Below are 12,346 nucleotides of genomic sequence, written 5' to 3'. Positions count from 1 at the left end.
AAGCTCTAAGATTCACAAAACAAGGTCTGGGCTTCACAAAATAAGGAGAGCAAAATAGATAATTTCAACCATTTATGACCACGTTTCACAATATTACCTTTTAGTTTCACAATATAAGCTCTAAGATTCACAAAACAAGGTCTAAGATTCACAAAACAGGCTCTAGGATTCACAAAATAAGAACAAGGGCAAAATAGGTGATTTCAACCAATTATGACCAAGTTTCACAATATTACCTTCTAATTTCACAAAACAAGCCGTAGGATTCACAAAACAGGCTCTAGGATTCACAAAATAAGAACAATAGCAAAATAGATAATTTCAACCATTTATGACCACGTTTCACAATAGTGTCTAAGTTTCACAAAGTAATATGTAGGATTTACAAAAAAACGGGTGTAGAATTCACAATTTGTGAATCCTACATCTTTGTATTAAGGCAAAAATTCAGACCCTTGTTCAAAGTAACGACTTCACACATTTAAGTCTAGGTTTCACGAAATCATCTTCCAGTTTCACAAATTAAGGTCTAAGATTCACAAAATAAGGTCTAAGTTTCACAAATTAATCGTGTACGCTTCACAAAATAAGAAATTAAAAACTTCGTAAGTAAACAATTGCACACATTTAAGTCCAAGTTTCAAGAAAACACCTTCCAGTTTCACAAATTAAGGTGTAGGATTCACAAAATAGGAAACAAAAAAAACTTCGTAAGTAAACGAGATTTCACACACATTAAGGTCCAAGTTTCATTAAAAATGACCTTCAAGGTTCACACAATTGCGTAAAATCCTGGACAATAGGTCTTAGGTTCGATTCCCCGACCCCCCCTATTGTAATGCGATTAAGTGCGCGCTTCGTTGAACCAAAAAAAAAAAAACAATTGCGTAAAATCCTTCGCTAAACAAAATCAACTGACCAAATGCTTAAGTTTACAACCAAAAAAAATCAACGTAGAAAAGAATAAAACATATTTAAAACTTGCGTGTCTTCGATCGTCATCATCCTCACACGTACATCATTCTCTATTCTCTACTTCTTCCACTTCTTCCTCTTCTTCCGATGTATCCCCTGTGAAGAGTTAAACCTTAAATTAGATACTTTTTTGGAAAAATTATAATTTCTACGAATATACATAATTACTATTAAAAAGGGGCATAAAGAATGAGACTGCTATGTGAAAATTCACGTAGTTTCGGAATATTATCTTCTAGTTTCACAAAATAAGCTCTAGGATTCACAAAACAATGTCTGAGATTCACAAAATAAGAAAAAGAGCAATTAGGTGATTTCAACCACTTATGACCAAGTTTCGGAATATTGTCTTCTAGGTTCACAAAACTAGTTCTAAGATTCACAAAACAAGGTTTGAGATTCACAAAAAAGAGCAAAATACATAATTTCAACCATTTATGAATAATTTTTACAATATTGCCTTCTAGTATCACTAAACAAGCTGTAAAATTCACAAAATAAGGCCTATGATTCACAAAATAAGAAAATGAGCAAAATAGGTGATTTAAACCACTTATGACCAAGTTTCAGAATATTATCTTCTAGGTTCACAAAATAAGCTCTGAGATTCACAAAATAAGGTCTAGGATTCACAAAATAAGGAAAAGAGCAAAATAGGTGATTTCAACCATTTACGACCAAGTTTCAGAATATTAACTTACAGGTTCACAAAACAAGCTCTAAGATTCACAAAACAAGGTCTGAGATTCACAAAAAAAAAAAAAAAATAGGTAATTTCAACCACTTGTGAAGAATTTTTACAATTTTGGCTTCCAGTTTCACAAAACAAGCTGTAAAATTCACAAAATAAGGCCTAAGATTCACAAAATAAGAAAAAGAGCAAAATAAGATTCGTATCTAGTACTTCATGAATTTCTGATTGAATCATGTAATTGCCGACAAAAGAGTTATCTTCTAGGTTCACAAAATAAGTTCTGAGATTCACAAAATAAGGTCTAAGATTCACAAAATAAGGAAAAAAGCAAAATGGGTGATTTCAACCATTTACGACCAAGTTTCAGAATATTAACTTACAGGTTCACAAGACAAGCTCTAAGATTCACAAAACAAGGTCTGAGATTCAAAAAAAAAAAAAAAAAAAGCAAAATAGGTAATTTCAACTACTTGCAATGTAAAACCTCTCGCCAATTAGGGGGTTATTCGAACAAAACATTATTCTCCCATCCTTCATCAGCAAAAATTCAATCAAAAAAGAGAACCATCTGTTTTCTGCCTAAGTCTATCTATTTGTGAATTCACTCACCTCCTCCACCCTTTCTCTTCCACCTACATGGTTGTGTCCCGATCGACCCTCTTTTTTCTTCCTCTACCATTACATTTTTCTGCCCTTTAAAACGAACTTGGGCAGGAACAAAGTAGTCAACCTTTAAATATATATCTTTTACTTGAGGCTGACAAATTGGACAAATCAAAGTTGATAACAGCAGGCCAATGGTTGTTGATTCTAATGAAACAAAAGCAAATATGAAGAGCAACAGTAAAGGTAATCAAACACCCCAAATAATAACGACGACAACACACAATTTCACAGTAAACCTCCATTCCCTGAACACAGAGTATTTATTACACAAAATAAAGCTAAAGATACCAACTTTATTTGGCAAATTCCACCAACCAATCCAATTCCAAACAAAATTTCATACCCTCATAACAACAAATCAATGATTGATTCAAAGAGGAATATAACGCTTGATAGCCTGTTTCGCCCCGACAATCATTCCAACCATGATCCCACCAGCAGCACCAGCAATAGCAGCAACTTTTGGGCCAAATGAAAAAAAACAAGTTCTAAGATTCACAAAACAAGGTCTGAAATTCATAATTTCGTCAAAATTCCTAATTTCGTCAATTGAATTACTTATTTCAGACGGGAATCAATGATTCATATAGCAAAAATGAAGACAGTCATTTATAATACAATAACAATCCACAAAATCAAACTAATTCGAGAGAAAAATCAAACGATTATCAGCGAGTTATCAACAATTAGCAGCAAATTGCTTATTTCAGGCGGAAATCAACTAAAAACCTGGAATTTAACCTGGAAATTAATCAAAAAATTATGAAATTACCTGGAAATTAATCAAAATCTTCTTCGAAAATTGCTTTAAATCGCGTTCTCAGTATGTCGCTTACGATGAAATCTACGAACAATTTTGCCGGAAATCGCTGCAATTGATGTTGCTGATTGGATTTTTGGAAACGAGATTTTGAAAATCACTGCAACGTTGTGTGTTATATTTTTTAGAGAGAGAGTAAAGTATTTGTGCTCTTAATTGTCTATTTTAGATAGAGAAAATATTTGGGTCAAATGAAAAGTTAAGAATGACCCCAAATATCCAGCCCAATGAACATTGATAATCAGTCCATGTTAATCAGTCCGCCCAAGTTTAAGGAATTTGGTGAGGCCGTCCGCCTCGCCATAATTAACGGCCTCACCGGATCCGGCCTCTATATATATATAGAGGCAATATCCGGTGAGTCCACCTATATATTTGAGTCCATGAGTCCATAACACAATATCACGCACTATACAAAACAATATCACGATTTTTTTTTTTCCGAAATTTTTTTTTCGAATTTTTTTTTTCAATTTTTTTTTTCGAAATTTTTTTTTTCAAATTTTTTTTTTCGAATTTTTTTTTCAATTTTTTTTTTCGAATTTTTTTTCAAAATTTTTTTTTCGAAATTTTTTTTTTCAAATATTTGTTCCGAAAAAGTTTTTTTTTTTTTTTTTTTTTTTAAGTTTTGATATTGTTTAGTATAACGTGTGATATTGTATTACAAAATAATATCACGTTTTTTTTTTTTCAATTTTTTTTTTCGAAAAAGTTTTTTTTTAAAAAAAAAAAATTTTAATGTATGCTGTGATATTGTTTAGTATAACGTGTGATATTGTATTACAAAACAATATCACGATTTTTTTTTCGAATTTTTTTTTCAAAAACTTTTTTTTTCAGTTGTGATATTGTTTAGTATAACGTGTGAAACTGTAAACTGTGATATTGTGTAGTATAACGTGTGATATTGTATCATGGACTCACGGACTCAAAAAGATAGGGTGGACTCATGTGATCCTAATTATATATATATATATATATATATATATATATATATATATATATATATATATATATATATATATATATATATATATATATATATATATATATATATATATATATAGTGGAGTTCTAATGAGTCCATCACTCTCATTGAGTCCCCAAGTCCTTCTAAGGGTCATTGGATGGACTCAACGGATGGTTGAGATGAAATTGATTAAGGGCTATTAAAAAGAAGGACTCAATGGATGGTTGAGATGAAATTGATTAAGGGCTATTAAAAAGAAAAGGAAAAAAATGTGGATGGTTGGATTGAGATGGATGGTTGAGATTGAAAATAAAAATAAATAATTATCACTAATCAAATTTCTATACACTAATTAAATGTTCTTTCTCTCTCTAGCCCCTAATTAATCAGTTTTGATTTTCAGATTTCATGAGTGTAAATGTAATGTTGTATGAGTTTTACAAGTATAACTCTAACATTTTACGAGTATAACTTTGAAGTTTTTTTAGTGTAATTTTTATTTTTTTATGACGGAAAATTTAAATTTATATAATTTTAACATTTTACGAGTGTAACTTTGATGTTTTACGAGTGTAAATGTAATATTTTAAGAGTGTAATTTTGAATTTTTTGTGACGGAAAATTTGAATTTATATAATTTTAACATTTTACGAGTGTAACTTTGATGTTTTACGAGTGTAAATTTAATATTTTAAGAGTGTAATTTTGAATTTTTTGTGACGGAAAATTTGAATTTATATAATTTTAACATTTTACGAGTGTAACTTTGATGTTTTACGAGTGTAAATTTAATATTTTAAGAGTGTAATTTTGAATTTTTTGTGACGGAAAATTTGAATTTATATAATTTTAACATTTTACGAGTGTAACTTTGATGTTTTACGAGTGTAAATGTAATATTTTAAGAGTGTAAATTTGATTTTTTTTACGGAAATTTTGAATTTATATAATTTTAACATTTTACGAGTGTAAATTTGATGTTTTACGAGTGTAAATCTAATATTTTAAGAGTGTAAATTTGATTTCTTGTGATGGAATTTTTGAATTTTTATAATTTTAACATTTAACGAGAGTAAATTTGATGTTTTACGAGTGTAAATGTAATATTTTAAGATGGTAAATTTGATTTTTTTTTACGGAAATTTTGAATTTATATAATTTTAACATTTTACGAGTGTAAATTTGATGTTTTACGAGTGTAAATCTAATACTTTAAGAGTGTAAATTTGATTTTTTGTGGCGGAAATTTTGAATTTTTATAATTTTAACATTTAACGAGTGTAAATTTGATATTTTACGAGTGTAAATGTAATATTTTAAGAGTGTAAATTTAATTTTTTTATCCTTTAAGTGTAACTTTTGTCCTTTAAGAGTGCAACTTTTGTCCTTTAAGAGTGTAACTGTAGTCCGACTAGCGACAAACACCACCACCGTCCTCCTCCACCAACTCATACCCACAAAAAAAGATCTATAGCAGATCTGAAAAAAAAAACAAAAAAAATGAGATATTTGACGAGTCTGTAAGGAAATACGAGTGTAACTGTAAAAAAAAATACGAGTGTAAATGTAAAGAAATACGAGTGTAACTGTAAAAAAATACGAGTGTAAATGTAAAGAAATACAAGTGTAACTATAAAGAAATATGAGTGTAAATTTAAAGAAATATGAGTGTAAATTTAAAGAAATACGAGTGTAACTGTAAAGAAATACGAGTGTAAATTTAAAGAAATATGAGTGTAAATCTAATAAATATGAGTGTAAATTTAAAGAAAGACGAGATCTGAAAAATGAAAAAGAAACCCAACAAAACCAGATCTAAAACATAAATCTGAAAAAAATATATAACAAGACGATTTTTTATTAGACGAGATTTGAAAAATTATAAAACAAGATGATATTTGAAAAAAAAGACGAGATTTAATGAAAAATTGAAAACAACAAACTACAATCTGAAAAAAAAAAATAATAAAAACGAAATATAAAATGTAAAAAAAAAAACGAAAAAAAAAACAAAATTTGAGAGAAAAAAAGACAAAATCTTAAAATTCAATCAACTGAATAAAAAAACAAAAACTATGAAAAACAAAAAAAAAATGGAAAAAGAGAAAGGCAGGGAGAAGAGGCCGTGGTTGTCGGTCGTTGGTTGTCGGCGAGGGTGCGGCTGGGCTGGAGCGTGGTGTGTGGCGGGGCTGGAGCAGATCTGGGGTTGTTGTTGTAGGGGGTGTCGGGTTGCAGATCTGGTTGGAGGGAGGAGTCGGGTGAGGGACGTCGGTTCGAGAGTCGGGTGAGGGAGGGAGGGCGTTTGTTGTCGGCGGCTTGGATCTGGACAAAAAGGGAGAAAGGGAGGGAGTTGGTCGGTCGGTTGGTGTCGGGTAGTGGTGGTACGCGGTGGTCGTTCGTGTGTCGGGGGTGAGGATGAGAGGAGTCGGGTGAGGACTTAGTGGTGGTGCGTGGTGGCGGACATGAGGGAGGAGTTGGGTGAGGGACGTCCGGGTAGGTGGGGTGGTGGTGGGGGTGAGGATGAGAGGAGGGATTTATTTTTTGGATTTTTTGATTTTTTGGGTTTTTAGAGAGATGGAGAATGATATTTGTGTGATAGGAGAGAGAAGTGAATGGAAAAAGAAGGCTTATATAGTGAAATTAGGGGTTTGATTAGTGATGGTAGTGAGGGAAAGTGATTATTTAGCATCAATCCCCTCCTTTTAGCATTAATCCCCTCCTTTTCTCCTTCAATCTCAGCCTTTCATCTCATATTTTCAATGGCCCTAAAGAGGACTTATGGACTCAAGGAATTTGGGTGGACTCATTAGATCTCATTTATATATATATATATATATATATATATATATATATATATATATATATATATATATATATATATATATATATATATATATATATATATATTAGAGGCGGGATCTCGTGAGTTTGGTTCTTATGGTGAGTTGTGAGTTTGGAAAATCTAGACCATTAAATTATATTAGAGATCAATGGTTCAGATCTCATCACTCGCCCATATATATACTGCTCCCCCATTCTCATCATGTCATTTAGTTACTGACGACAAGTTAAAAAAGCCTCTGCGTTTTAGCATCTCTCTTTCCCTCAAGTCAAAATTTTCCGATTATTAAACCCTAATCCCCAAATTCAGGAACCAATTTTCACTCTCCCCCTCTTCGATTCGAAATATCAATGAGCTAATCAATGACGGCAGAAATAACGTTACCATCTCTACTTGAACAAGATTCCAAGCTTCTAATTCCCCCATAGATCAGATTTAATTGTTTTTGTAGTTACAATTGCTGGAGTAGAATTCATGGTTTTTGTACTTAATAGTTAATTTAGAAGACTAATTATAGTTAATTTATTGTTAATTAATGATAAATCAGGAGAGTATTAGAAAAGGATGTCAATTGCTGTAATAAAAATGCGACGAACTGATCGCAAAGATAGGGTTGTTCTCCTCAAATGCAACTGTCAATTGTTGTGCGTAGCTTCCGGAGAGTATTAGCACGGAGGTACTGCTTATGGGTGTGAGAGACCGAGTTTGAAGTGGACACGTCGTGGATGGTTGTATGACTTCTGCTGCGAATCCGAGCTCGGGGTGTTGACATGGTGCGACGGTCTAGAGTTGCCTGGTCACGCGCGTGTCTTCTTGGTGTCGGGTGAAAAGCATGGCAGCCCTGAGCTGCTCAATTGGTGATAGGTGGTGTGAAATTGGGTGGTTTGCGGTAGGAAGGCAGGTTGATTGAGAGAAGATGAAGGTTTGTGTTGGTGGGTTGATTGTTCATTGTTGAAGGAGACGAATAGAGCTTTGTTAATCAGACGTTGTGGAGCCTCAACTTCATGGCCATGACTAGTCATGATTTCCCAGGGGACAATTTCACCGAGTAAATTCAGTACATGGGGGCACACTGGTACCTATCACTTTCAGCTTCCTATGTTGGCCATTGTTGATATTTTGGTTTGTTGTTAAACTCCAGGCATTTTTTCAAGAGTTGGGAGTGAGCATAATTTCTTATGATAGGCCAGGATATGGAGACAGCGATCCTGATCCAAAGAGAACACTAAAAAGCATGTGTATGGACATTCAAGAGCTTGCTGATCAGTTATAGCTTGGCCAACAATTTTATTTGTCCGGATTTTCCTTGGGTGGTCAGATTGTTTTGGGCGCTCTAAAATACATTCCGCATAGGTATATTCTCTTTTTAGAATAATAAGCCGACTCTAATGTTGATTTCTCAACTTCATAGCCATGACGAGTCATTGTTGCTTCATAAATATGAGCATACCTTCAGTTAGACTATTCTTTGGTGGAGATGGAGATTCATGGAGCAAAAAATATAATATTCCAGGAAAATTTTACCGTTGTGTTTTTGTTGCCCCTTTAACGGAAAGGTCCCGTCGTTTACTGTTTATGGACTGCTATTTAGGCGCTTATAATCTCATCTGGTACGATCCACAGGATGACACAACTGAAGCATTTGAACTAAAAACATACCCATGGGATAGTAGACTCTAGCTTTGTATTACAAGCCTCGTTTCTATACCAGGGAGGTCTTTCAACCCTGGAACAACTTTTATTCTCTAGTCCCTCACTTTTACTTAACCATGTAACCAGACATGATTGCTAATAGCCTAATATAGAGTCCGACTGTCCGAGTGATCTATTAACAGAATGTTTTTGTGTGTGCATTGCTTATTTAAGATATTACTTTTGTCAGGCCATCAGTTGTACACTAGCTGCTCTTGAATTGCGATGTTTGACAACTTGTTGGCTATTTCTTTTTAGCTTCCCTGTAAATACGACTCACTTGCATTTTTCAGCTGTTATTTCTTAGATATGCTTGGCATTGAGTAATCATATAGAAGTCAGTATTGCCGGGTTAGGCAGGTTGTCTTAAATTACTTCTAAATCTGTTTCAGAGAGTATATGCTCTATGCCAAGGTCAAAAGCCATTTGGAGTCTTTTGAACACGCGTATTGCTCTACCTGAGTAGCAGTCAAGCTATAATTGCCTTCTTTATTAAAAAAAAAAATAACCCAGATGAGGTTGGAACAACTATTGTGGGGAAATAATGACTTCTTTATTAAAAAAATTAGCATAATGAGAAAATTAGAGAAACATGAGAATAACATCACAATAACAGTACAATAACATCAGAGTACTACCACAATAACATAAGAATAACACTACAATTACACCAAAATAACACTACAATAACAGCACAACAACACAGGAAAAAAAAAAGTAAAAAAATCAAAGCAGTAAAAAAAAATCAAAGTCGTAACAGCACAATAACATGTGGTAAAAAAAGGTTAAAAAAATCAAAAGTATTAAGAAAAATCAAAGTGACACCGGAATAACATCACAATAATAAAGAGAATAACAAATAGAATAACAAAGACAATAATACGTGGTAAAAAAAGAAAAAAAATCAAAGTCGTAAAAAAATCAAAGTAATAAAGAATAACATCACAATAACAAATGGAATAATAATATGTGGTAAAAAAAAAAAGAGAAAAAAATCAAAGTCGTTAAAAAATCAAAGTGGCACCTAATAATATCACAATAACACCGGAATAACAAAGACAATAACATGCGTAAAAAAAGTAAAAACTCAAAGTAGTAAAAAAATAAAAAAAAAAAATCAAAGTGACACCTAATAACATCACAATAACAATGAGAATAACGGTAATAACGGCGCAATAACACGTGGTAAAAAAAAAAAAAATCAAAGTCGTAAAAAAATCAAAGTAATAATGAATAACATCACAATAATAAATAATACCAATAACATGTGGTAAAAAAAAAAGGAACAAAAATCAAAGTCATTAAAAAAAATCAAAGTAAAAAAAGCACAATAACAACATAATAACACGAGGTAAAAAAAAATAAGAGTAAAAAAAATTTCAAGTAAAAAAAATCCGGTACAAAAAGAAAAAGAAAAAAAGGTAACATAATGAGTAAATTAAAGAAAAACATAAGAGAAAACAAAAATCAAAGTGGTAAAAAAAAGCATAATAACACGAGGTAAAAAAAAAAGAGAGAAAAAATTAAAGTAAAAAAAAAAAAAGTAACATTAGAAAAAAGAGAAAATAAGTAAATGACAATGGTTTTATATGACATGTAAGATTTGATCTTGGCCACTCATCTTTAATATAATCTAGTGGCTGAGATTCCTCCAACTCACAACTCACCATAAGAACCAAAATCACCAAATCCAATCTCTCTCTCTCTCTCTCTCTCTCTCTATATATATATATATATATATATATATATATATATATATAGGCGGGATCCCGTACGAACTAAAGTACGGTGCGAACCGTACGAACCAACTTAAAAACACAATTTCAAAAGACAAAAGTCAACCCCAGCTTGTCTTTCTGACGCCCTTTATCCATCAGACATTCACAAACCACCTTCCCTCTCCCTAATCTACCACCACCACCGCCACTGGTGGCAGAAGCCCAGACGACCGCCGGAGTCGGCTCTCTCCTACGCCGGCGACGCAGACCACGCCAATTAGCTATCCTCCTCTCCGTCGCTTCCTTCGTCGGTGACCTCGTATGTATATGCCGACAACGGTGATGAAGACCTCTTTTTGGCTTTAAATTTCCCGACTAAATCGTCTGTATAGTTAGTTTTATGAAATTTTACTTCCTTTTTTTTTGTAGATCTAGCACTTAGAAGAACTTTCGAATAATGGTGACGCGGTGGTTTAGTGGTTTCCGGTGGGTCTGTGCCGAGGTCGCGGGATAGTTATTATGGGGAAATCAGTGGTTTGGGGATTTCCGGTGGGTGTGATAGATGTTCCTGGTCTTGTGAATTTTGGTCGTACTACAAATGGCAACATTGGGGTGGTGGTTCGTGAAGGTTTTGAGTGTGGATGACGGTAGCCGACTTCTTACAAGGTGCCTTGAGGGTGGTCAAGGATGTCGTCGGCGTTGTCTAGGGTTGTATTGTAGACGACTAGCTTGGTTGCACATTCGAATCCATGACAGGCAAATTGGTTCTAAATCTGACCGTAGACATTTTACAATAAATTTGTGGAACGCCGCCTTACTAAAACTGAAATCAGAAAATATTGCACCGAATTCAATTCTAACAAATACCCAATTCACATATGATCATAACTAATAAAAAACCATACTTAAATATAAAAAAGATGGCATCTTTACCAAGTGGGTAGATCTGAAATGTGATCAGTTAGGCTGAAGAACACAATTTGGGTTATATTCTGGCAAAAAGTTGAAACGTATAGCATCAGTTGGACAAAATTGGTAGATGTGTTTATAAAGAAAGATTACAAAAATAAACTCTGTGAACAAAATGACAGAAACAGAAATCATTCAAGCATTAACTCACCAATGAATGAAGAGATGACACAAAATTATAATGGTGAGGTTACGACATTTTTTGGGTTTTTTGTTGTGTGATTTGGGGAACTTTTCAGGGTGGTATATATCTATCAACTTAAATGAGTATATCTAGTTAGCTAAATGTATGTGATGGGGCATATTCTACACCGATGACCAAGTCAACACATTGAGCAAGGTCAAGGGTATTCACAGCAAAGTCAACGACTTAGAGATCTAATAGCGGTGAAGCCCATCGGCTGTCACTGGTCTCGGCCGGATTAACCGGCGGTAGGGACACAACCCGCGTACTCATATCCAAGACCCTCGGCGAGCCCGCCACAGTCCATCGGGAGGGTATAACGATCTTTTCACCGATAGCCACTTGGCCACTACGTGACAAAAGGTAAAAGCCATAAATACTCCTCAACCTTCATCGAGAAAGGATCCACAAATCGACCTAATAACCACCGCTCATCCTGTAAATATCTCGCTTATCTCTCTACAATACACTCTTAGCCAAGTTACAACAACTTCTCTCTAAGTTTACCGACTTGAGCGTCGGAGTGAGTACGCTCGGCCAAAGCCGAGCCCTCGCTTGTTCATCGTTTCAGGAGACCGCAAGGAGGATTCAAGCAAGGACATCATTCTACTAGCTACGAGTGGTAACAAACACCTGCTCTGGAATTACACCCGGAACAATTGGCGCCGTCTGTGGGGAAACAAACTAGAAGCTAGTCACATTCATTCCCAAACAACAAAAACAAAAACACAAAAAACCCACCCAAAAAGCTAAGATGTCGAAACAACAAGAAATAGTCGCAACCGACGAAGCCACATTCTACCAAGATGATACATT

At 33.8% G+C, this 12,346-nt stretch overlaps 1 long non-coding RNA gene across 4 annotated transcripts; it reads right to left on the bottom strand.

Moving 5' to 3' along the window:
* Positions 1-752: 752 nt before the first annotated feature.
* On the bottom strand, positions 753-11,589 carry LOC141621819 (uncharacterized). 4 transcript variants are annotated; one of them, XR_012532701.1, is made up of 4 exons: positions 11,498-11,589; positions 11,311-11,369; positions 2,679-2,794; positions 753-1,071 (listed from the first exon to the last, which is right to left on the bottom strand). It is a non-coding gene; the product is annotated as an uncharacterized LOC141621819 (long non-coding RNA). The 4 variants fall into 4 exon arrangements; XR_012532702.1 differs by lacking the exon at positions 2,679-2,794; XR_012532700.1 differs by lacking the exon at positions 753-1,071 and having other exon boundaries at positions 2,619-2,794.
* Positions 11,590-12,346: the final 757 nt, after the last annotated feature.

This window comes from Silene latifolia, chromosome X, assembly GCF_048544455.1.
Source record: "Silene latifolia isolate original U9 population chromosome X, ASM4854445v1, whole genome shotgun sequence".
In the NCBI taxonomy this organism is placed as follows: Eukaryota; Viridiplantae; Streptophyta; class Magnoliopsida; order Caryophyllales; family Caryophyllaceae; genus Silene; species Silene latifolia.
This window is presented reverse-complemented; position numbering and strand designations above follow the sequence as displayed.